Below are 23,563 nucleotides of genomic sequence, written 5' to 3'. Positions count from 1 at the left end.
CATCTGGCCCAGAAGACAACGAGGGCTTTAGCCGCTTGATGCTGGTCCGCACGATGTTCTCATCTAATTGGAAACAAGCGGAGTTACCGTCCTGGTGACAAGAGACGCTGCCGTCATCACTACCACCGCTAAGCCCAAACAAAGAAGAAAACTGACGAGCAAAGCAGTCGGCCGCATCTGCAACCTCATCGCCGTTGGAATCTAGAAGACGAATAGATTCTTTCCTTGTACTAGATCTAGAATGAATGTATTTCCAGAAGGCACTCGGCTGATGAGTTGCTTTAGCTTCAACTGACGCCAGGTACAGAGCATGATCACGCTTGTGCAATATTTTGCATAGGGCACGTAGGTGCCGGAACTCCTGAGCGAACTGATTCGCACCAGAGCGCTTCATCTTTCTGTGCGCACGTTCTTTGAGTTTCAGGGCATCCCGCAATTCAGAAGAAAACCAGTGTGGGAACTTGAACTTCTTTGGTAAATATTGCGGGATGTATTTCTTCATACCCAAAAGCACAATCTCAGTAAAACGGTCAACTTGTTCATTGACATCAGAGAGGTCAATGACTGTTGACCAAGGGGCAGCAGAAAAGTAGCCATACAGGCCAACGTAATCTCCCCGGGCGAAAGCGTAGCGAGGTTGCGCATTGCTTGAAATTACAGAACGGTGGAGTATTGCAGGAAGGCAACAGGAAATAGAAAGAGGAGGATGATATTTGTCGGGTATTACTAAAGCACAATCAGAACGCGACACACTAACACCATCGAAGTTTGAAAAGCACAGGTCCAGAATGTTTCCACTGCAGTTCTTTATGTGATTACGCTGTGCCATGGAAGTGAAAGACGAAAAATCTAGTAACCTATTACCCTTCTGTTTAAAGTGGTGGTTGTAGTGGGAACAGGTGAGGTGGCTCCACTGAACGCCAGGAGCGTTAAACTCTCCAAGGAGGAGGACCTTGAGGTCGCAATGAGTAGTGAGCACCTGTTCAATGGAGGAGACTATAATAATAATAATATTAATAATAATAATAATAATAATAATAATAATCAATCAATCAATCAATCAATGTTTATTATAGTGCCCAGGAACAGCGGAGGCCTTCGTGCTGGAACACTCAGAGGGGGAAATGCAGCACTGTAGTACATCAACAATTTGCTAATAAACACTCAGTGAGCAAAAAAAAAGAAAAGAAAGAGAGACCTACAAAAAACGGCAAAGAAGATTAGAAATAAAATAGTGCAATCCAACCGACTTTACACAATCAAGTCGTGCTGGCGCACAGAAAAGGTATAAGACAGCAATGAAACGCATCAACAGCTGGTAAAAGAACAGTGAGTGAGCAAAAAATAAGAAGAAACTACAACTTCACAGAAAAGTAAAAATGCCATAGTGTAATTTTAGGCAACATTACACAATCAATAGAAACTGTAATGTCTGGTCAATTGCAAGAAGACATCTTACAATAAGCGTAACTATACGGAAGGGTGAGTGAAAAGAAGAAAGTTTTTACAAGATTCTGGAAGCGTACATTTTCAGTTTCAAATGGACGCATGAAGTGAATATGGCAACTTTTAATGATAAAAACGGCAGGAAAAGAAAAATTCTACGATAATTACAGTCGCAGTATCAGCACAATACATGAATAACCAGGAACAAGAACAAGCTCGGTGAAGTCAATGCACACGTCAGGACGATAAGTGAAGAAAAAGAGCACTGCCAAGATGAACCTAGTGTGTCAGAGCTGACAACCCGGCCAAAAACTCCCGAAGAGGACGCTGAAAGATATCGAGCTTCTCGGAGTGAACATTATGCAGATGCTGCATCCTTTGAAGAGGAGAACGTGTGCTGAGAGCTCCAGCTACTTTAAAAGGGTGGGCGAGCCTTGTAGCTTTTTGTGGAACGCGAAAACTGATTGATTCAAGTAGTTCCGGGCATAAAATAATACCATGAAGCAATTTGTACATGAAAAGAAGGTCTGAGTGGGTCCGCCGGGAACTTAGAGAAACCGTTATAGGGATAGGCTCCGAAGGAAAACGATGCCTAAATATTGATGAAAATTTGGTTTGTACACGCTCTATACGTTGACAGTTGGAACTACAGGTTCCATTCCAAACGACAGAAGCATATTCTAGTTGCGGAATACAAAGCGTTCTGAATAGTTTTAGGAATGAAGAAGGAAACCGGAATTCTTGAGAAAACCTGCATACAGCCCCAAGAGAGCGTAGCGCCCGCCTAGTAAGTTGAGTGACATGAGGTGAGAAAGTTAATGCACTGTCGAAAAGCACGCCGAGCTCTCTGATCTCTTCAACTCTAGACAAGTAACCGCCGTTAATACTGTAGCAAAATAAAGTGCGGTTCGTTTTCCTGCTATAAGACATGACCTTTGTTTTTGTAGAGTTAAGATTTAATCTATTGTCTCAGCACCACTTGGAAAATGAGGATATATCTTGCTCCAGGGCAATGCAGTCATTAATGGACTCAATCCTTCTGAATATTTTAATGTCGTCAGCGTAAAGAAGGAAAGAAGACATCTTAATTGCGGCTGACACATCATTAACAAAAATGGAGAACAAGAGAGGCCCCAACACGGAGCCTTGAGGCACACCGCTTGTTGATCTGTACAGAGCAGACGTCTGCCCGTTAACGCTAACGAAACTGAACCGGTTATCTAGATAACTACCCAACAATGCCACGAGTGGTGTATCAATTCCTACCTGTAAAAGCTTTTTAAGTAACAGCGTGTGGCAGACAACGTCAAATGCTTGGCTCAGATCACAGTAGACAACGTCGAGCTGGCCCCTCTCAGAAATGGCTGCCGAGGCCTGCTCCATAAAGCAGGAGAGATTAGTTGTTGTCGACCTTCCTGATATAAAGTCGTGCTGGTTACTTACAAGAAAAGTCTGTACAGAACTTGACAGTAATTTGTACAGCGCTGTCTCAAACAGCTTGGAACAAGCACAAAGGAGAGAAACTGCTCTGTAGTTTGTTGCATCCGATTTGGAGCCTGACTTGAAAATAGGACGGACTCGAGAAATTTTCCATGCGAGAGGGAACACGTTTGTTTTTAGATACTGGTCAAATATCACCGTCAAAACAGGTACAAAAATGCTGCCGTATGTTTTGAGAATAGCTGGAGGTATTCCGTCAGCTCCACACGACAATGACGGTTTCATGCGCTTTAGGCTCTCCAAAACCAACTGCTCGTCCAAAAGCACTAAGCTGGAGCCTTGTACGCGATTTAACAATATGTTCATTTCAGAGACGTCACGCTGGCCGCATGTGGCACTGAAGTGCTGAGCAAAGTGGTTGGCGACATTATGAACTTCTTCCCCAGAGGAATCTACAAGATTGATAAGATCATGTGAGTTGTTCTTACGGGACCGGATGTATCTCCAAAATGTTTCAGGCTGAGAATTCGCACTACTCTCTACATAATCGAGATAGGAGCGCTGGTCCCGCTCATAAAGGTTTTTACATAATTTACGGTAAGAGCAGAAGTTCTGTTTCCATTCGTCACTCCCGGTTTTCTTATACTTTCTGTGGCAGCGGTCTTTTATTTTAAGAGTCGTACGAAGTTCTTTCGAAAACCAATGTGGGTGCTTGGAGTTGTTTGGTTTATACTTGGGAATAAATTGGTCCATACCGCTTTTGACAATTTCGGTGAACCGTTCGACCTGTGCATTGCAATCAGGAAGTTCTTGAATTTCCGACCAATCAAACGAAGAAAAAAAGCTATACAAGCCAATGTAATCCCCACGTGCATAACAGAAGGGAGAGAGTTCATTATACTTTAGTGAGGTACCACAATGCCGAATCGAAACGGAAACCGAAACTGAAAATGGAGGATGAAGCTTGTCGGGTTTGACAAGAGAGATATCCACCATTGATACTCGCGCGTTCTGTATGTTTGAGAAGCAGAGGTCTAAGATATTTTCGGAGCAGTTTTTGATGTTATTCAGTTGTGTCATGGATGTGAAATCTAGGAAGTCTAAAACAATGCGAGATTTTTGCTGTACGTAATAATTGTAATGCTGGTTAGTTAGACTGTCCCGTTGTACACCAGGTGCATTGAAATCCCCTAGAATGATAAACTGGTTATTTTGGTGTGAAGCGCAAACTTCTTCTACAGAAGTAAGTAGCTCATTGAACGAAGAAATAGGAACATCTGGGGGAATATAAAACGCCCCTATTAAGAGCCTCTCGCCCCCAGTCAGTCGGATGTCATTGTCGCCCTCAAGGTCTTGACGCCTCTTACCCTGAAGACCACAATCGACCGCAACTAATACGCCCCCTCCCTTTTGTTTAGCCCCAGTAAAATTCCTATCTTTGCGGAAAACTTGGTAATTTGGAGGGAAATAATCATTAGAGCTAATGTCGCTACAGAGCCAGGATTCAGAAATGACAATAATTGGAAAATTTGTGGAAAGTACATTAGCAAAAAATTCGGACGCTTTAGTGCGAAGGCCGCGCGCATTTTGATAGTAAATGTCCACCCTATTGTTAGTTTTTTTCATCGTGTGGGACATCAGGGGAACAGAACATTTCGGGATGCAGCTTTCCGCGGAAAGGTTTGAAAAGGCAGCCCTTCAGCCAGAACAAAGGATCGCTCAAACGCTCGAAGGAGTCCTCATCGACCGTAACGCAGAAGGAAGAATATGAACTGTACTTGGTCTTCAGCCGCTGACAAGCCAGAGGTATGACATGTACCGTCGAAAGATGCTCCGTCAGTTGGGCTGAAGTGGTGGACGGTGACAGTTTAGACACGAAGATGTGTCTCGGACGCTTAGATGGACGAACGACGGAGATGCTACACGCATCTGAAGCACCCACACACACTGCACTCCCTCTGCGTTTGTTTGACTGGGCCGAGTCGTTGGAAGGTGGCTTGCCGGATGCATCATTTAACAAAAGGCAAGCCTCGGAAGGGGCTGGGGTCAGCTGCTCGTTCGCTGAAAGCGTAGACGCTGCGTTTATCTTCGCCACAACAGTGGCAAAGGATGAAAGGTCCACTCGCTGCGTGGAAGGGGTCGCCATCGTCACGTTGAGCTCAGGTGTCGAAGGGGGGGCAGGCCGCTCGGGAGGCAAGGGACCGGCCCGCGGGAGCCGCTCCCCTCTAAGGCTGCGAACCTCCGCCCGCAGAGAAACAATTATGCCTGACTGCTGGGCGAAAGCACGCGCGTTCTCCCTGCTCAGGCGGTCGTTGGCCTCTCGTAGCTTTGCCACCTCGTCCGTCAGGAATGAAAGGCCCTCGAGAGCGTGGAGCAGCATTTCGCGGATGTCGGTCGCGTCCCCTCCAAGGTCGCCTGGTGGAGGAGCGCTGTTCTGAGGATCGGGTGGCTGCGTGGCCGGCAGACTCTCGTGTACGGAATCGTCACTAGGCCTACTCACCACCTCCGACGCCGAACACAGGCACAGATTACACTGGAAGGGCCTCTCACCAGTCTTCACAGCTTGCAGCTCCATGTCGGGCAGCTGAATACATTTGGAGTGCGCACGTTTTTTGCACGATGTGCATCGAAAATTCTCCTGTCTGCCGTAAAAAACAGCGGAGCACAGCACGCAGACATCTGTGCTGGGCGCCATCTTAATAATAATAATAATAATAATATTAATAATAATAAAATTATTAATATAATAACCATATTATATAATAATAACGCATGCTACAAAAACAGATAGCTCACACGGCAGATACTCACACTCTTGCATTAGTTATTGTATATGTTGCCTTATATACATTTTGCTGGATACCGTGCATTCACTTGCGCTAAAACGTAAAACACACGATCGAAACTAATTAAATCAATAACGCACGTATAAACAAACATGCGTAGGTAACGTAGACATTGGAAGAATTACCAGAGGCTCTGCCGCGCATTTCATGAGTAATTCAAGAGTCACAGACACAATCAGCATGTAACAAATAAAGTGTGCAAGTATGCTGACTTAAATTATAAAGCTACGGCTGCAAACGCATCCTACTATCCTGTGGAAGCGTAGAAAAGCAAAACGTACAGCATGAACATCGTACCTTTCGTCCTCCGGGATACAAAAGAATTTTATGCGGCCTGGCATGAAAAGTTTTGACACCACTCAGAACAGGACGATCTGTGATGCGGCGGGAATCCATTCATGCGTCTGTTTTGATGAAACAAACTTTACGGTGGTAAAAACGTCCTTCGGAACAACGTGGACCGTAGCATACCTGTGGGCGCGACAAATAACGCACCTTTTCAGCGCTGCGAAGTAGAAAGGCACATTTCCCGTTTGCCACTCCGGGTGGCGCTGGTATTTTCGCAATCTCGAACTGCAACTTTTACGTACACTTGCATATTAAACACTCCACAAATAATGAGTAAACCGGTATTAAATATAAAATGCAACAACAAAGTTCATTTATGATTGTACGTAATACAGCCCCCAAAACGTTAGGATCCCTGCAGTCACGGGAAAGAAAAACGGCGGAGATTCATCCCCCTGGTTTGGAGCCCCGGACAGGCAACGACGAGGTGAAGCGCCGTTCCTGAGTCGGGACACACCCACCACACCCCATCACAAACTACTACTCTTCTGCCTCCCGAAGTTTTCGTTCAATGTTCGCCTCTGTAATCACCGGTCCGTCGTTGCGACTTTGCTTTGGCGGCGCCTCTGGTGTTTCTGGGGCGGGCGCTTTGTCTGCCGGAGTGCCGTTCTCGGTGTTGTTCTCTTCCTCGTGTTTGTAGGGCTGCGGGTCGTCTCCACGGTCGTCTCCACGGCGGCCTTCGGTGACGGAAGCGTTCCCATCGTTCATCGCACGCTCGGGTCACCTGGTTTCCACCGTCAGCACGAGACGTCTCGCAGTCCCTCGATGGTGCCGTCTTCGACGCCTCTTCTGCGTCCATGTATTCTTCTGTACTTTCTTCGGTGTTAGCGGCATGCACCGCCACGCTACCGTAGCTCCTCACGCAGTCCTGGCGCAGATGCCCGAAAGCATGGCACTGCGAGCATCGCTGCGTAGACTTTCATGCCGTATGTAGCCCCTGCGTCGGCACCTCAGACACACTGGTGCCCGTCCGGGCACAACCACAAGCACGGACTCTCCCCCCACTTTGAAGAGATGAGGAGGTGCTTCCGGTGTGGTCTTTTTTCTCAGCGACACCCGAACGACGCGAGTCGTTGAATTCGCCTTGTCGAACCCTGTTGCTGAACTCCAGCATTCCTGCCGCACTTCCTGAAGTTCGCCGAATTCGCTGAACGCCCGACGAAGGTCCACGTTCGGCATGACGAAAGGTACCCAGTGGACTTTAAAAGTCACTTCTTGTGTCATCGGGGCGCAGAAACACCCCTTTACTTGCAAGCTTCCTTTGGCGAGCAGTCGTTTTTTGTCTTCTTCCGTACGTAAGATGACGCGTGGCCAATCTGGCAAGAGCCAATGCCGGTGACGTCTTTCAACAGCCCCACCGCTTCAAAATGGGTTGCGCAAATCTTACACGTGTTATTGGGGGGCGCCGAAGTCGCAATGCAAAACCACGTGAAGTTTCATTCCTTCGCCAGAAGGAAAAGCCGGCAACAAAAAGCGGTAACCGGGCGGGGGTTCTGATAACGATTCATCCAGGACACCAACGGCCGTTACGTCCCCTAGCTAAGAACTAGACATCTTGCGACCGTTCCGCTCAAATGCTGGGCGCTAGCGGGTCGAATCCCACGTCTTCGAAAGGATTGGTGCATAAAACCACCACCTTAGACCACTCGGCCACGCTACCGTTGTGCGCACTGGTACACAATAATCAGCTTTTCGGAAATCTTAACAGCAATATGATGCCAAAAAGAGCTGGCAGCGATGGGATAAGAACTCACGCCGCCGAAGAGACTGGTGCCTAAGACCAGTGCCTTAGGCCACTCGGCCACGTTACCTTTTTTTTTTTTTTATTGCCATACTTTAACACAAAACAAGCACGCAAACCAAGGAAAACCGGTACACAAAGCTGTAACATACATAGATAAAACTGCTAACAGTCTTTTGCTAGCAGAAAATGGCTAAAACTGATGAAGGTTTGTCACCGACTACAATACTGGAAGCCATTCCGCGGGGTCAGGCTTAGTCTTCCAAACCTCTAAAATCAAGCAAACAGTTTCTCCAAAGTATTCCTTGGAACGCTTAGCATCAACATCGCGGTGGCGTATAGCCATGCGAGATTTCGAAATGCCGTGCAGAGCCAAAACCATCACCACATCGTACGGCAACCCGCCGTCATTCTCGGTTGGTATAAACCTGATTCCATAGGTGTCTAGAGGGAAATCTTTCTTTAAAGTCCGCTGAAGCACGCCCCAAAAAAAGACCCCATCCAAACATTCTAAAAACACGTGTTCTACAGTCTCCGGCTTTTTGCACGGATAACAGTCGACCCCCCACGGAACGCACAGTCCTTTCTCTTTTTGCCTCGTTTTGACTGGTAGGACACCCGCGTGGAGCTTAAAAAAGAACGCTTTAACCCATGGCGGTACCGCCATAGATTTCACGTGTTTAAGCACATCCTGGCCTGGCCCTGCACGGTACATTGACCCGTACAGTGGAACTGGAAATACAGAGTCAACGAGATCATTATACAATCTTTACCGCGTAACGCTAGGTAGGTATTCCAGCGGGAAGCGGGCACGCAAAAACTGGGTCGCTTGAACAACTTCGCGGAAGTATCTCTTCATTGTGAAGACAGGGAAACGTGCTGACGCTATAACAAAATCGTGTAACACCACAGAGAACTTCATTTGGTAAACAGTACGCTAAAATGGGTCTTGTACATCCCGAAGGAAGAGAAAACGATTGACAACCTGTAGCAAAAACAAATGAGACAAGGAAAGGCCCCCGCGACGCACGCGCCGAAACAAGTTCGTTCGACTCGTTTTTTCCCACGTGGACTCCCAAATCAACACTGCAAAAACTCGGCGCAACGCCTGCACATACGCACGCGAACAGTGTAACACATGGAGCACGTACCATATTTTGCTTATCAAGAACACATTGCAGATTGAGGCTCTCGCAGAAATGGAGAGCCCAGTGCCTTGCCATATTTCTGCTTTATCGCGCAATTCAACTGTCTGTCTGCGCCAATACAAATCGCTGTCCTCGTTGTTTTCGAGAGGCACACCTAAGTATCTCGTTGGCGTAGTCCCTCTGGCGCTTCATCCTATTGGTCATGCCAGAAACCTAAACATTTTGGCCAGTTCACGCTGGTGGCACTGTATTTACAGAAGGCCTTTAGTGTCTTTACAGCGCCGCTTATGCTGCTTTTATCAACAATGAAAAGTGCAATGTCGTCGGCATAGGCCAGCACACGCACCTCACACGACTGTAGTTGAAAGCCGTTGATGGTTTTGCTTCCATTAATGCTCAAACAAAACGCTTCTACATATACACAGAAAAGCAATGGGGACAACGGGCAACCCTGACGCACGCCACGTTGAACCTGAACTGCTTTGCTGAGCGACTTGTTCACAACAAGGCTAGTTGAACACCCACTATACGCCATGCGCACTCCCTGAAGAATACCAACGCCTATATTTATGTGCTCTAACATGGCTATAAGGAGCTCGTGTGATACCTGATCGAACGCCTTCTCCAGGTCTACCTGGAGCATTGCTAGAGAACCTTGAGTGCTGTCGCAACACTCAAGAACACTTCGAGCAGTATGAATGCTCGTTACTATCGACCGCCCCTTTATACCGCATGTTTGATGCGGTCCAACGATGTTCTCAATGACAGACTGCAAGCGACTAGCCAGAATTTTCATTAAAATCTTGTAGTCTACATTAGTGAGACTGATTGGGCGATACCCAGATATAGCTCGGAGTTTGGCGTCATCATCTGTCTGAGGAATAAAAATGGTGCGCGACTCAAGAAAAGACGGTGGTAGCACACTATTCTAATAAGCCTCAGCGTATAAAGTACAGAACACCGGACTTAGGCACTTTTTAAACTTTTTATAGAATGATGCGCTTAGCCCATCGGGGCCAGGCGTCTTTACTGGGCTCAACTCCTCTATAGCATTTCTTACTTCATTGTCCGTAATATCTGTTTCGAGCGGTGCTGACATCTCTTTGTTTAGGCATGGCAACAATCTCATAAATTCGTCCTTAAACGCAACGATATCAATAGCGTGGCGTGCAAACAGCTTGTCATAAAAGTTACAAAAACAGCGTTCTATGTCGGCTTGGTCCTTGTACAAGACGCCTTCGGTTTCTATTTCCGCTATCGCATTTCTGCGAGCGTACTTTTTCTCGGAGTATAAGGCTCTTTTGGTCGGCACCTCTCCTAGCAGCATCTCTTCTGCTCTTGCGCGAACAAGCGCGCCATGATATTTGCCCTTATCTAAAAGCTCAAGCCGTGTTTTAACATTCCGTATTTCATCTCTGCACGTCCCCGGCGACTTACGTTCTTCTTCAATAAGAGCGTCGAGATAACTTCGTAGCGTGGCTTCTTTCTTTTTCTCGTCGTTCTTCATTGCGGAAGAACGTTCAAGGGCTTTTAGTTTAACCTCTTGTTTGAACAATTCCCACTTCCGAATGAAGTTCGTCACGCCTGAGCTGCTAAATGAGGTCCGTGCGCATGCGCCAACGGCCTCGACGAATTGATCACCTTGTAGAAGTTTGTTGTTCATTTTCCACAAACCCCAGGAGAACGCGTCCCCACGTTTAGCGGCCCTGCCTAGTGTTAAAGACACCAGGCAATGGTCGCTAAATGAAACTGGGGTCACTTCGTAATTGTCACATTCAGGTACGAGTTCTACAGAAAGATACACCCCGTCGAGCCCCGCATGACTATTGCCCTTAAAGTGTGTATAGCGAACGGTGCCTGCATTTCTTATGCTATCACCTGCATCTTCCAGGGCGCAGCCGGCTACTATCTGATTCAGTACCGCCGTACTGGCGTCTCTGAAATTGGTCCTGCTGCTTTTGTCGCGCGCTGAGCAAACACACTTATAATCGCCCATTAAAATTAAGAGCCGTTCCGTCTCACACCATTTCTTCAAATAAAGCCTTCCTTTCGGCTGTATTGGTGGGTCCGTAGACACACATTACACGCCATTTATTGGAACAAAACTCGCAGTCGCACACAACACACCGCCCCTTTTCCGAAGCGGCAACGGCCTTTAGAGCGGCCCCTAAGCTTCTACGAATTAAAAGTGCGCAACCCGCAGAAAACCCGACCGCATGCGACAGGCACACATCATAGCGGGCAATAAAGGGCGGCACCATACGATCCGTCTGGTCCTCCCTCCCAACCTTGGTCTCTTGCTAGGCCACGATATCCAAATCCTCATCCGTTACGAGTCGATACACCTGATTGTGTCATCTCGATCCGAAAATCCCCTGACATTAAGCGTGGCGATGCGCATTGCTTTGCTCAAGTAAACCATGTAAAGGAGGGAGCTAGACTTATCGCACGACACTGACATTCATGCAGCACGAAAAAGGACGACGCTTCGTCAACTACAAACATCCCATACACACTCCAAAAACCCGCACCTATAAAACCTTCATATTGTCTGCGGGATTCACAGCCGCTGCAATACACACTGCCCCCCTACCCGCAACCAAACCTAAATATCAAAGCATAAACACCAAGAACACACAACCCGCTCCAAAAATACTGCCTAGCCCCAACTACGATGTTGAGTTTAGTGCGTTGGCAGTTCAAAAAAGCAGCGCAACAAAAAACACCCAGCAAAAGGATGGCGACTATCTTTCGTAGTGACGTGCTGGCTAAGTGGGCGGAGCCGGAGTTTTTGTTCGGTCTGGGGGGACGTTGGGCTTCGGCTTGAAGCTCGGTCGTCTCCCTGAACACGCGTTATCCGGGGGTTCCTCGCTGCTGGTGAGTCCGTCACCTTGCCCGGTGTCATTACCTTCGCGCTGTCGCTTTGCGGCGGCACCACTAAGGTCCATTTGCACGACTTCCGCTGCGGTAGCCGCCGCCTCCGTCGTCCCTGACTTGCCTGTCCAGTGCCGTTGGCCTCGTTCGACGTGACCTGAGAGGGAGGCATGTTCGACTGGACCGGCTGCTCCTCTTCGGGAAGGCGCTGGCCAGCCTCGGCCTCGACCCACCCCGCCGACGTCAGCTCCTTCCCCGCCTTGTCGGTGGCCCCTGCTGCGGTCTCCTCCACGTCTGCCTCGTCCATGAGGTTTTCGCGAAGGTCGTCGTCCCTCGCTGGTCCGGTGACGCTGGCGTACGGCTTAACGCAGGTGCTTGCGTCATGCCCGAAGCGACGGCATGAAGAACACTTCGGCACCTTGCATTCACACCTGACGTGCACCATGAGTTTGCAACGCAAGCACTGCGGAGCCCTTCCGGCGATGACGACGAGGGCCTTGCCACCCGCCACACGAAGTCGTCGACAGTCACCCGCCGCAGGTCGTCGACAGTCACGACCGCCTTCAACTTGAGAGTAACCGTACGGAGCGTCCAGCCCTTGTCCTGAATGCCTTCGAAGAGCCACCGATCCCTGCACACCTCGCCGACACGCCAGTAGGGCGCCAGCGCAGCGCGAACGACGTCGTCCGGCACATTATGCAGCAGCCAGTGTAGCTTCAGGCGGGCTTCTTGATTAGAAGGGTCGATAACAAGGCACCGACGATCTTTCACCTTAATATCAGTGAGCGCCGAAATCTTCTTCACACCCTCCGCCGACTTCAACGTCACTGCCCAGACTTGACTCATCTTGTACGCCCCCAACGCTACGACGTCAGGGAGCAGTTCCAGCCGAGCCAAAACGTCCCAAACGTCTTCAACACGGTAAGGCCGGGCAAGCATGTCGGCATGACGAAAAACTGTCTTTAAAACCGACTGACCTGAGGGAAACTGTGGCAAAATAACTTGATAATCCTCGGCATCCTGGGCAAACAACTTGTCACCGCGGGCCCAAAGGCCTGCGAAGCCGATCCTTGGGAGGAGCTCGACATTCTGCGACCACACGCTACCGCAACCGGAAGCAGAATCCCTCGGCCACATTACCGGTAGCGCAGTGGTTCCCGATAGTCAGCGCTTCCGAAACTTTTTGTAGCATTATGACGCCAAAAAGAGCTGGAAGCGGTGGCATTCGAACCCACGCCTCTGAAGAGGCTGGTGCCAAAAACCAGTGCCATAGACCACTCGGCCACGCTACCGGTAGCGCACTGGTTTCCGATAGTAAAGCCTCCCGAACATTTTAATAGCATTTTATGCCAAAAAAAAAGCTGGCAGCGGTGGGATTCGAACCCACGCCTCCGGAGAGACTGGTGCCTAAAACCAGCGCCTTAGACCACTCGGCCACGCTACCGGGGTGCGCTCTGGTTCATGATAGTCAGCTTTTCCGAAACACTTAATAGCTTTATGATGCCAAAAAGTACTGGCAGCGATGGGATAAGAACCCACGCCTCCGAAGAGACTTTTGCCTAAAACCAGTGGCTTAGACCACTCGGCCACACTATCGGTAGCGCACTGGTTCCCGATAGTCAGCGCTTCTAAAAATTGTAATAGCATCTTATGCCAAAAAATGCTGGCAGCGCTGAAATTCAAACCCACGCCTCCGGAGAGACTGGTGCCTAAAATCAGCGCCTTAGACCACTCGGCCACGCTAGTTTTTTTTTCTTTATTGCATATAGAACAAAATTCACGTCAATGACTACGACGCTGGTTTAAAACACATCAGTGTCTGTTTAAAACCCGCTCACTGAACTTTGGTGGGTGAAAACTATCATAAACATCGAAAGAAGACAATTCTTCCAAATTTTTTTAACCACGTAAGGTCCGGGCACTGCATATTAATTTCTTGGCATACCGGGGTACGCACTGGTACATGATAGCAGCTTTTTCGAAACATTTAATAGCATTACGATGCCAAAAAGAGCTGGCAGCGATGGGATAACAACCCACGCCTCAGAAGAGACAGGTCCCTAAAACCAGTGCCTTAGGCCACTCGGCCACACTCCCTTTTTTACCTTTATTGCCGGTTTCATACATCACCTAGAAACAGTGGTAAATATAATACAAGCGCTGACTTCACTTAAGCCAGCGCAACATGACTAAAAACGGGGCACAGACAATACCTTTTCAAATTCATGCAACCATTCAGAAGTACATTGTTGACTCTTCCACATTGCTGCAATACGTTGGACACTCTCACAGAAATATAGCCTTGCTGGCCTTCTGTCTACGTCACAGCGCCGAAACGCCATTCCAGACCTCCATATTCCACGGAGGACCAGCAACATCACAAGGTCAAAAGGCGCCCCATTATCGGTGTGCACCGCTAAAAACCGAATGCCGTAAGAGCTCAACGAAAACTCCTTTTTAATGTTCGCTGAAGAACTTCCCGCAAAAACACCCCATCCCAACAATTCAGAAACACGTGTTCCACCGTCACAGGCTTATTGCACAAAGAACAGTCCACTCCCCATGGCACAAATAGACCATTTTCTAACATCCATGTTTAACTGGTAACCCTCCACAGTGCAGTTTAAAGAAAAATGTTTGACACACGGGGGAATGGCCTTAGCTTTCACCAGTTTTAAAACGTTCTGCCCGGCGCCCACTGGAAACATGGATCCGTATAAAGGAACCGGAAATCAGATTTAAGCAAGGTCTTTATACAACTTTTTCTTCAACACGGCACTCAAGTACTCCATAGAGAACCATACACAAAGAAATTGTGTCGTTTGAACAACTTCTTTTAAATACCCGTGTACTCCTCCATTGTAGCTTTGACATGACGTAACGATAAATTGGGGCAAGTCTGCCTAACCTGACCTGAATAACAGTGCGCAGGAAGGGGTCCTTTACGTCGCGCAAGAAAAAACTTCACCATCTTCCCATAGGGGAACCCTGAGTATTATGCGAAGCGGCCATGGGGTCGACTCAAGTTCCCATTTGTTTTCAGTTCAATCGCAGCATTGCGGGAGGAGAATGAGGGGAGCAGAGCGCGCACGCGCGTCATTTATACCACGGAGCTACAGTGGCGCCCCCAGTGGAGTGTGCAGCGGCTACCATCGCGTCTCTAACTCAAGCTGCTTCCCATTATCGCGCGCGGAGCCGCAGGTGTTGCAATTCGTTGCGCAATCCTGGAGAGGAGAGGAGCTTCGGAGAGGAGAGGAGGAATGCCGGAGAGGAGAGGAGCGTCGGAAAGGAGAGGAAGAATGCCTCGCATACTACTCAGTGTTCCCTTACGGGAAGATGACGACGGTGGTTGAACGCGAAGCTATGTCGTGATAGATTGTTTGGTTGGCCAATCCCTAGGGGCATCCTGCCGCAATCATCATCAGCGGTGCCTGGCCAGGCACGCGCAGTGGGGGTGTGGTACTCAGCGTTCCCCTACGGGAAGATGATGACAGTGGTTGAACGCGAAGCTATCTCGTGATAGATTCTTTCATTGGCCGGTCCCTAGGGGCATCCTGCCAACATCATCATCAGAAGTGCTGCGGACGGGGCGAGAGCAACATACACGCCCTCCTCTTCGCAGCTTTGTCTTCTCCGTCTTCGTCTTCAGCGGCCGTGATTGCCCAGGCATGCGCAGTGGGGATGCGCACGACGGACAACGACGAAGGAGGGAGGGACACAGCCCCGAGCATAAGATGCTTCGCATCTAATACAAACGATTTACCACTTGTCTCAAAAAAAAGATACGAGAGCAATAAACCGCCTTCGCGTACTCTTCGGAAAAGATTTGTTCTACTCGTCCTTCCCAGGACGAGCCTCAAACAAAAACCGCACAAACGCGATGCAGCCGCTGAACATTGGCGCGAGAACAGTGGATAACTTGTCAAACGTACCAAAGATTCGCAAACAAAATATGTTGCACACCGTTGCGCGCGCAAACATCGACAGCGCACGCCCCTTCCCTTCCAACTTTTAGATGCGACGCATCAGTTTCACTTGCCTTGTCCCTCCGGCGTCATCCGGCGTAGCATTTGCTTGACGCGTGTCATTTGTTTGACGGCTCACTGCCTTATTTATTACCAGCCTTGTTGAACACTCCTTATACGCCATTCTTACGCCCTCCGTTATTACTTTTCCTAGGTTTGTGTTTTCCAAAATAGTATAGAGTAGCTCATGTGAGACCTTATCAAAGGCCTTCTCAAGGTCTATTTGTAGCATGGCTACAACCTCATCCATTCCGTCACAACACTCGAGAATGCTTCGTGCTATGTGTATATTACTAGTTATTGCCCTTCCTTTTATTCCACATGTTTGGTGTTCGCCTACTATGTCTATTATCACACTCTGTAACCTCCTTGCTAAGACTTTCATTCATATTTTATAATCTACATTCGTTAAAGATATCGGCCTATACACAGTAACTTTTCTGAGCTCTTCTTCTGCATCTGTTTTGGGTATGAGAACAGTGCGCGATTGTGATAAGGAGGGGGGAAGTCTTTCTAGTGTGTAGGCTTCCGTGTACAGGTCACATATCACTGTAATATGCGGAAAGCTTTGTTGAACGCCGTGCACAACCCGTTAGGGCCTGGAGACTTTCCCAGACTTAATTAGTCGATAGCCTTCCTAACCTTTTTCACTGTAATTGGTACTTCTAAATTTTATTTTACCTCTTCATCTATCGTCGACAAGAACCTTTAAAAAATTACGCCCACCCCCCCTCGCGGGAACCCTGGTGTAATGCGACGCTGAGGGGAGTTCAAGCGCAAGTGGAGAGCAACCATCGACCTAAAGGCCGCCGGAGAGCGGCACACCGGTTATATGCGCAGCGCACCCGAAGGAGAGGAGACCGCGCAGAGAGAGAGTGCCGCGGCAATGACGGGACACAATCCACTTTATTCCAATCCAATCCAAATCAAATCCAATCCAAGCCAAGCCAAGCCAATCGAATCCAATTCAATGCCCCTCGCGAGAGAGTGTTCGCTATCGGAGAGGCGAGGGGGAGAGTGGCTGCGGGCAACAACGGACGCACGCGGACAACAACAACGGACGCTCGCAGGAACGACAGGGTCGCCGACAAGAGGTGATCTCAGCGTCGCATCTAAAATTGTCTATAAACCGTTCTAAGTTTACAGGTTGGCACGAAAACAAACGATCATAAAACTCACAAAAAGCATTGCTAATTGCTTGTTGTTCCTCTAGAGCCTGCCCTTTATATTCTATTTCCGCAATAGGGTTGCGGGTAGCGTATCTCTTTTTAGAGCTAAGAGCTCTCTTTGTAGGGGCTTCCCCTAACACGAACTTTTCCGCCCGGGCTCGCACTATCGCACCATGATATTTTTCTTGTTCTATAGCCTCTATCTGATGTCTCAAAGTTTTAATGTCGTCCTTGAACAGTCCAGGTGATTTGCACTCTAGTGCAGAAAGCGTCTTCAGGTTTCTTCTAAGCAGGACTTCCTTTTTTCTTTTCTCATTATTTAAGGCAGTTGACCTTTCCAATGCTGTCATATTAATTTATGCTTTGAAAGTCTGCCACTTCGACGCACAGTCACATTTATCCTGTTCAAGGTTCCTAATCTTTCTCGTTGCTTCTCTTACAAATTCCGCATCCTTCAACAATATGCTGTTAATTTTCTATAAGTCCCAGTTGAACGTCTTTTTATCTTTGCGCTTTCCATCAAGAACGACACTAGGCAATGGTCGCTGAAGGACATGGTTGTAACACTATACTCAGAGCACTCCGGCGGAAGTTCTAATGAAATATATGCTCGGTCTAATCTTGCGTGGCTCGTGCCTTGAAAGTGGGTGAACTGGATCTGCGTCTTACATTCCAATGCATCCCCCACATCTTTAAAACCAAATCTGCCGCGATACCATTCAACAGAATCGTGCTTCCGTCGCGATAAGGAGTACAAGCACAATTATCGCGAGCCGAGCACACAGAATTATAATCTCCCATTAACACGAAAACTCGCTCCGTGTCAAGCCACGCCCGTAATTCTTCAAAAAACACTTTTCTTTCATCGGCTTTCCTCGGCGCGTACCCACAAACAGTACACCATTATTTTGAGGCTAAAATAAAATCACAAATAACAAAGCCCCCAGACAAACTGGTCGTCACATTTTGCATTACTGTACCGCTGCTCCGACGTAATAAAATGAGACAAGCAGCCGATAAACCGACGGCACGGCTGACGCAGTCTCCATAACTTGAACTGAACACTCCCACCATCTTTTCCGTGCTTTGCTCTGTCTCTACGTTCGTCTCCTGGAAGGCTACGACGTGTAACTCTCTTTCGCTGATAAGTCTGTACAATTGACTCTGACGCTTGCGCTCAGAAAAATCGCGTACATTAAGGGCGGCACAACGCAAAGGATGAAATGAACCCCGCATGAATGGAAGATGAAGGCAAGTAGCACACTATTACACACACGTTTCAAGAACACTGGCCCCGCCCCTTTTCCTACTCCTCAAAAAAATAAAAAGTGTTGTCTGTGCCGTAACGCTCATTGAAAAACCTCCCTGAAAAACAGCAAACGTTTTGCTTACAGAGGCTTCCCCGCCGCATGTTATCTGTCGTAAGACGTGGTGTTGGGCTTTGGCTTGAAAGTCGGGCGCCTCACCATAACCCCACCCACAGTTGCCTTGGCGTTGCGGGAGTGACCGAAGTCCTCGCGCTCGTCGTCCTCCTTCCGCGGCTGCTTGGCGGTGGCTTCTGCGTCGTTGCTATCGCCGGCGTCACGCACTTCACGAGTTTCGGCGCTGTTCGTAGAACCCACCCCAACACAACCCTCACTTTTCACGTCTAGCACAGCTGCCACCGGCGCGGGGTCGTTTTGGGAGGTCGACCGCTCCTCCGCAGGAGCAACAGTTACGTCCTCCGCTTGCACGCCTGGCTACGCCAACGTGTCCTCGGGTGCTGCCGCACCACCTCCGCCGGCCGCCGCCGATTCCACCAATTCCTCGTCAATTCGGTTTTCGGCGGCGTCCGTGACTCCGGCAGGTTTGGTGACATGTGCGTACGTCCGCACGCACTGTGTTGGTTCGTGGCCGAAGCGGCAGCAGCACTGCAACGCGGCACCTTGCAGTCGTGCCTCATGTGCCCCGTCGCTGAGCAGCGCAGGCACTGCGGGGCCCTTGCTGGCACGAGCACGAGTGCCTGGCCGCCCGCAACCCGGAGCTCATGCGGCAGGTCGTCGATCCTCACGCCGGCGTTGAGCCAGAGGGTCACGGACGGCGTAGTCAAACCTTTCTTGTTCGTGCGCTTCACACGCCATCTCTCGCGTCCGATGTAGACGACACGTCCGTAGGGAAGCAGAGCCACTCGCACGTCGTCCTCCCACACTATGTAAAGAATCCAGTGCAGTGTCATCCGCACATCCTGGTTCGCCGGATTGATGACGAGGCAGCGGCGCTCCCTTACCTTCACGTTTGTGGCCGCGAGCATGCGGTTTACGCCGCCTTTATCCCTGAATGTCACGGCGCATACCTGGTTCATTTGATACGCCCCCAAGGCAAGCACCTCGGGGAGAAGTTCCAAATGAGCCAAAGTGCCTCTGAAATTTTCGACGTGATAAGCCCTCGCAAGAACGTCCGCATTAAGAAGAATGGTGTTTAAAACACACCGGCAAACTGACGGAGTAATCTCCGGATTCCTGGCCAAAAAACCTGTTTCCGCGGCCAGACATGGCCGCATTCACCGCTCCTGAGGAGCCATGCATACTGCGTTCGCACACTAGCGCGACCGGAAGGAGAATTTCTCGGGCACGCTACCGGGGTGCGCACTGGTACATGATAGTCAACTTTTCCGAAACATTTAATAGCATTGTGATGCCAGAACTGGTAGAGATGGGATAAGAACCCGCGCCTCCGAAGAGACTGGTGACTAAAACCAGTGCCTTAGACCACTCGGCCACACTACCGGTAGCGCACTGGATCCCGATAGTCACTGCTTCTGAAACTTTTAATAGAATTATATGCCACAAAGTGCTGGCAGCGGTGGAATTCGAAAACACGCCTCCGGAGAGACTGCAGCCTAAACGCAGCACCTTAGACCACTCATCCACGCTACCCGGGTGCGCACTGGTACGTGATAGTCAGCTTTTCCAAAACTTTTACTAGCATTATGATGCCAAAAAGAGCTGGCAGCAATGGGATAAAAAAAACCCACGCCTCCGAAGTGACTGGTTCCTAAAACCAGTGCCTTAGACCACTCGGCCACACTACCGGTAGCGCACTGGTTTCAGATAGTCAGCGCTTCTCAGAATGTTACTGGGATTATGCCAAAAAATGCTGGTAACGGTGGGATTCGAACCCACGACTCCGGAGAGACTGGTGCCTAAAACCAGCGCCTTAGACCACTCGGCCACGCTACCTGGGTGCCCACTGGTACATGATAGTCAGCTTTTCCGGAACACTTAATAGCATTATGATGCCAAAAATGCTGACAGCAATGGGATAAAAAAAGCACGCCTCCAACGAGACTGGTGCTTAAAACCAGTGCCTTAGACCACTCGGCCACTCTACCTGTAGCGCACTGGTTTCACATAGTCAGCGCTTGTGAAAATGTTACTGGCATTTTTTGCCAAAAAATGCTGGCAGCGGTGGGATTCGAACCCACGACTGCGGAGAGACTGGTGCCTAAAACCAGCGCCTTAGACCACTCGGCCACGCTACCAGGGTGCACACTGATACATTATAGTCAGCTTTTGTGAAAAATTAATATCATCATGATGCCAAAAAGAGCTGGCAGCGATGGGATAAGAACCCACGCCTCCAAAGAGAGTGGTGCCTAAAACCAGTGCCTTAGACCACTCGGCCACACTAGCGGTAGGGGTGGGATTTGGACCCACGGCTCCAGAGAGACTGGTGCCTAAGACCAGTGCCTTAGACCACTCAGCCCCACAACCGGGGTGTGCACTGGTACGTGATAGTCAGCTTTTCCGAAACATTTAATAGCATTATGATGCCAGAGCTGGCAGCAATGGGATAAGAACCCACGTCTCCGAAGAGACTGCTGACTAAAAACAGTGCCTTAGACCACTCGGCCACACTAGCGGTAGCGCACTGGTTCCCGATAGTCAGCGCTTCTGAAAATTTTAATAGAATGATATGCCAAAACGTTCTGGCAGCGGTGGTATTCGAAACCACGCCTTCAGTGAGACTGCAGCCTAAAACCAGCACCTTAGACCACTCATCCACACTACCGGGGTGCGCACTGGTACGTGATAGTCTGCTTTTCCAAAACATTTAATAGCATTATGATACCAAAAAGAGCTTGCAGCAATGGGATAAAAAAACCCATGCCTCCGAAGTGACTGTTGCCTAAAACCAGTGGCTTAGACACTACCGGTAGCGCACTGGTTTCAGATAGTCAGCGCTTCTCGGAATGTTACTGGGATTATGCCAAAAAACGCTGGTAGCGGTGGGATTCGAACCCACGGCTCCGGAGAGACTGGTGCCTAAAACCAGCGCCTTAGACCACTCGGCCACGCTACCGGGGTGCCCACTGGTACATGATAGTCAGCTTTTCCGAAACACTTAATAGCATTATGATGCCAAAAATGCTGGCAGCAATGGGATAAAAAAAGCACGCCTCCAAAGAGACTGGTGCTTAAAACCAGTGCCTTAGACCACTTGGCCACACTACCTGTAGCGCACTGGTTTAACATAGTCAGCGCTTGTGAAAATGTTACTGGCACGTTTTGCCAAAAAATGCTGGCAGCGGTGGGACTCGAACCCACGACTCCGGAGAGACTGGTGCCTAAAACCAGCGCCTTAGACCACTCGGCCATGCTACCAGGGTGCACACTGGTACATGATAGTCAGCTTTTGTGAAACATTAATGTCATCATGATGCCAAAAAGAGCTGGCAGCGATGGGATAAGAACCCACGCCTCCAAAGAGACTGGTGCCTAAAACCAGTGCCTTAGACCACTCGGCCACAGTAGCGGTAGCGGTGGGATTTGAACCCACGGCTCCAGAGAGACTGGTGCCTAAGACCAGCGCCTTAGACCACTCAGCCACGCAACCGGGGTGTGCACTGGTACATGATAGTCAGCTTTTCCGAAACATTTATTAGTATCATGATGCCAAAAATAGCTGGCAGCAATGTGATAAGAACCCACGCCTCCAAGGAGACTGGTGCCAAAAACCAGTGCCTTCACTCGGCCACACTAGCGGTAGCGCACTGGTTCCCTATAGTCAGTGCTTCTGAAAATTTTAATAGCATTTTATGCCAAAAATTGCTAGCAGCGGTGGGATTCGAGCCACGCCTCCGGAGAGACTCGTGCCTAAAACCAGCGCCTTAGACCATTCAGCCACGCTACCGCGGTGCGCACTCAGCTTTTCCGAAACATTCAATGGCATCATGATGCCAAAAAGCGCTGGCTGCGATGGAATAAGAACCCACGGCTCCGAAGAGACTGGTGCCTAAAACCAGTGCCTAAGATCACACGGCCACACTAGCGGTAGCGCACTCGTTACCGATAGTCAGTGCTTCTGGATATTTTAGTAGCATTTTATGCCAAAAATGCTCGCAGTGGTGGGATTCAAGTCCAAGCCACCGTAGAGACAGGTGCCCAAACACAGTTCCTCCTGTATCCAAGGTGTTTTAGCAGAGTGCCTTAAACACGCTCTTTGCCTGCACCAATCCCGGAATACCTTACGAAGGAAGCATGCATACCGGCAGGTATGTGCATTCGGTGGATACTACGGGCTGTTTATAAACGTTTTTATGACAAGGACGGCAACTGACAAACGGGGTGAGGGGGGCAAGGTAAGGGGGCTTGAGTTCTCGAGGACGTCATTTTGGGGTGGGTTCCCTTCAATTTTTTTTAGAAAATTTAAATGTCACAGTTCGCAGTGCAATTCACGGCTAAACTGCTCGTATTAGGGGATTTTTGTGGCGTGAAATGATAACTCCAAGAACTGTGTCTGTAGATAGTTTACTGACCTAGAGCCTTTTAGTTACACAAACAGGATTTCACGAATAGGCAAGGATTACCCACCTAGTGTTTGCAATCTCAGTAATAGGCTGATTGATTCTATGATTGTTTTGCGAATGCCTCGGAGTGACCGCTGTCGGCAGCGTTTGCAGCAACGAGGGCTTCGGCCGTATATATTCCTGCTCATAAAGGTTTTGCACTGCAGCACAAGGTTTTTCACGAGATATCGAGCAGGCGTGTTCATTGACATCTCTAATTTTGACGAACATTTTAGATGTAGCTCCTTGTGCACGCGGGAAAGCATATGTGAATTTATTTTGTGCAAGGAAAGTCTGTTTCTCAAAAGAATTTCCAATGCCGGCCCTAGGCGCTGGCGCGTTGAGTGGCTCGCTTACATTTGGGACCTTTAAGGCTACGAAACAAAACTACTGCAGCTATCATCTCAGTTCTTTTTATTTAACTGCTCTGCGTACTCTCACATATTGAAACATAGTCGTGTTTGTCTTGCAGAGCGAATTCCTTTACCTGAAAATTCCCAATTTTGAAAAAAAATTGCAAATTTGCCAAATGTGGAGCTTGTTCTCTCGGAATGTGAGCAAGCTAAGTTGTCGAAATTTTTCAGTGTTATTTTTTTATTCTTTTTCAATATACGTGCCAATTTTAGTTTATGGGGTCAAGATGCTTCAGTATGAAAAAATCGCTGTACCTCCGCAAGGTAAGGCAATTTGGTATATTTT

At 48.8% G+C, this 23,563-nt stretch overlaps 7 non-coding genes across 7 annotated transcripts; all 7 read right to left on the bottom strand.

Moving 5' to 3' along the window:
* Nucleotides 1–13,053: 13,053 nt before the first annotated feature.
* Nucleotides 13,054–13,135, bottom strand: Trnaq-uug (transfer RNA glutamine (anticodon UUG)). Its single transcript has one exon. It is a non-coding gene; the product is annotated as a tRNA-Gln (tRNA).
* Nucleotides 13,136–13,205: 70 nt separating this feature from the next.
* Nucleotides 13,206–13,287, bottom strand: Trnal-uag (transfer RNA leucine (anticodon UAG)). The gene has a single exon. It is a non-coding gene; the product is annotated as a tRNA-Leu (tRNA).
* Nucleotides 13,288–20,173: 6,886 nt separating this feature from the next.
* Nucleotides 20,174–20,255, bottom strand: Trnal-uag (transfer RNA leucine (anticodon UAG)). Its single transcript has one exon. It is a non-coding gene; the product is annotated as a tRNA-Leu (tRNA).
* Nucleotides 20,256–20,475: 220 nt separating this feature from the next.
* On the bottom strand, nucleotides 20,476–20,557 carry Trnal-uag (transfer RNA leucine (anticodon UAG)). Its single transcript has one exon. It is a non-coding gene; the product is annotated as a tRNA-Leu (tRNA).
* A 739-nt stretch (nucleotides 20,558–21,296) lies between these two features.
* Trnal-uag (transfer RNA leucine (anticodon UAG)) lies at nucleotides 21,297–21,378 on the bottom strand. Its single transcript has one exon. It is a non-coding gene; the product is annotated as a tRNA-Leu (tRNA).
* Nucleotides 21,379–21,598: 220 nt separating this feature from the next.
* Nucleotides 21,599–21,680, bottom strand: Trnal-uag (transfer RNA leucine (anticodon UAG)). The gene has a single exon. It is a non-coding gene; the product is annotated as a tRNA-Leu (tRNA).
* A 150-nt stretch (nucleotides 21,681–21,830) lies between these two features.
* On the bottom strand, nucleotides 21,831–21,912 carry Trnal-uag (transfer RNA leucine (anticodon UAG)). Its single transcript has one exon. It is a non-coding gene; the product is annotated as a tRNA-Leu (tRNA).
* Nucleotides 21,913–23,563: the final 1,651 nt, after the last annotated feature.

The sequence above is a fragment of the Haemaphysalis longicornis genome, unplaced genomic scaffold, assembly GCF_048455015.1.
Source record: "Haemaphysalis longicornis isolate Haplotype H1 unplaced genomic scaffold, Haemaphysalis longicornis Haplotype H1 scaffold_3, whole genome shotgun sequence".
NCBI classification, from domain to species: domain Eukaryota; kingdom Metazoa; phylum Arthropoda; class Arachnida; order Ixodida; family Ixodidae; genus Haemaphysalis; species Haemaphysalis longicornis.
The sequence above is the reverse complement of the archived record's forward strand: the minus strand, read 5'-3'. Positions and strand labels throughout refer to the sequence as shown.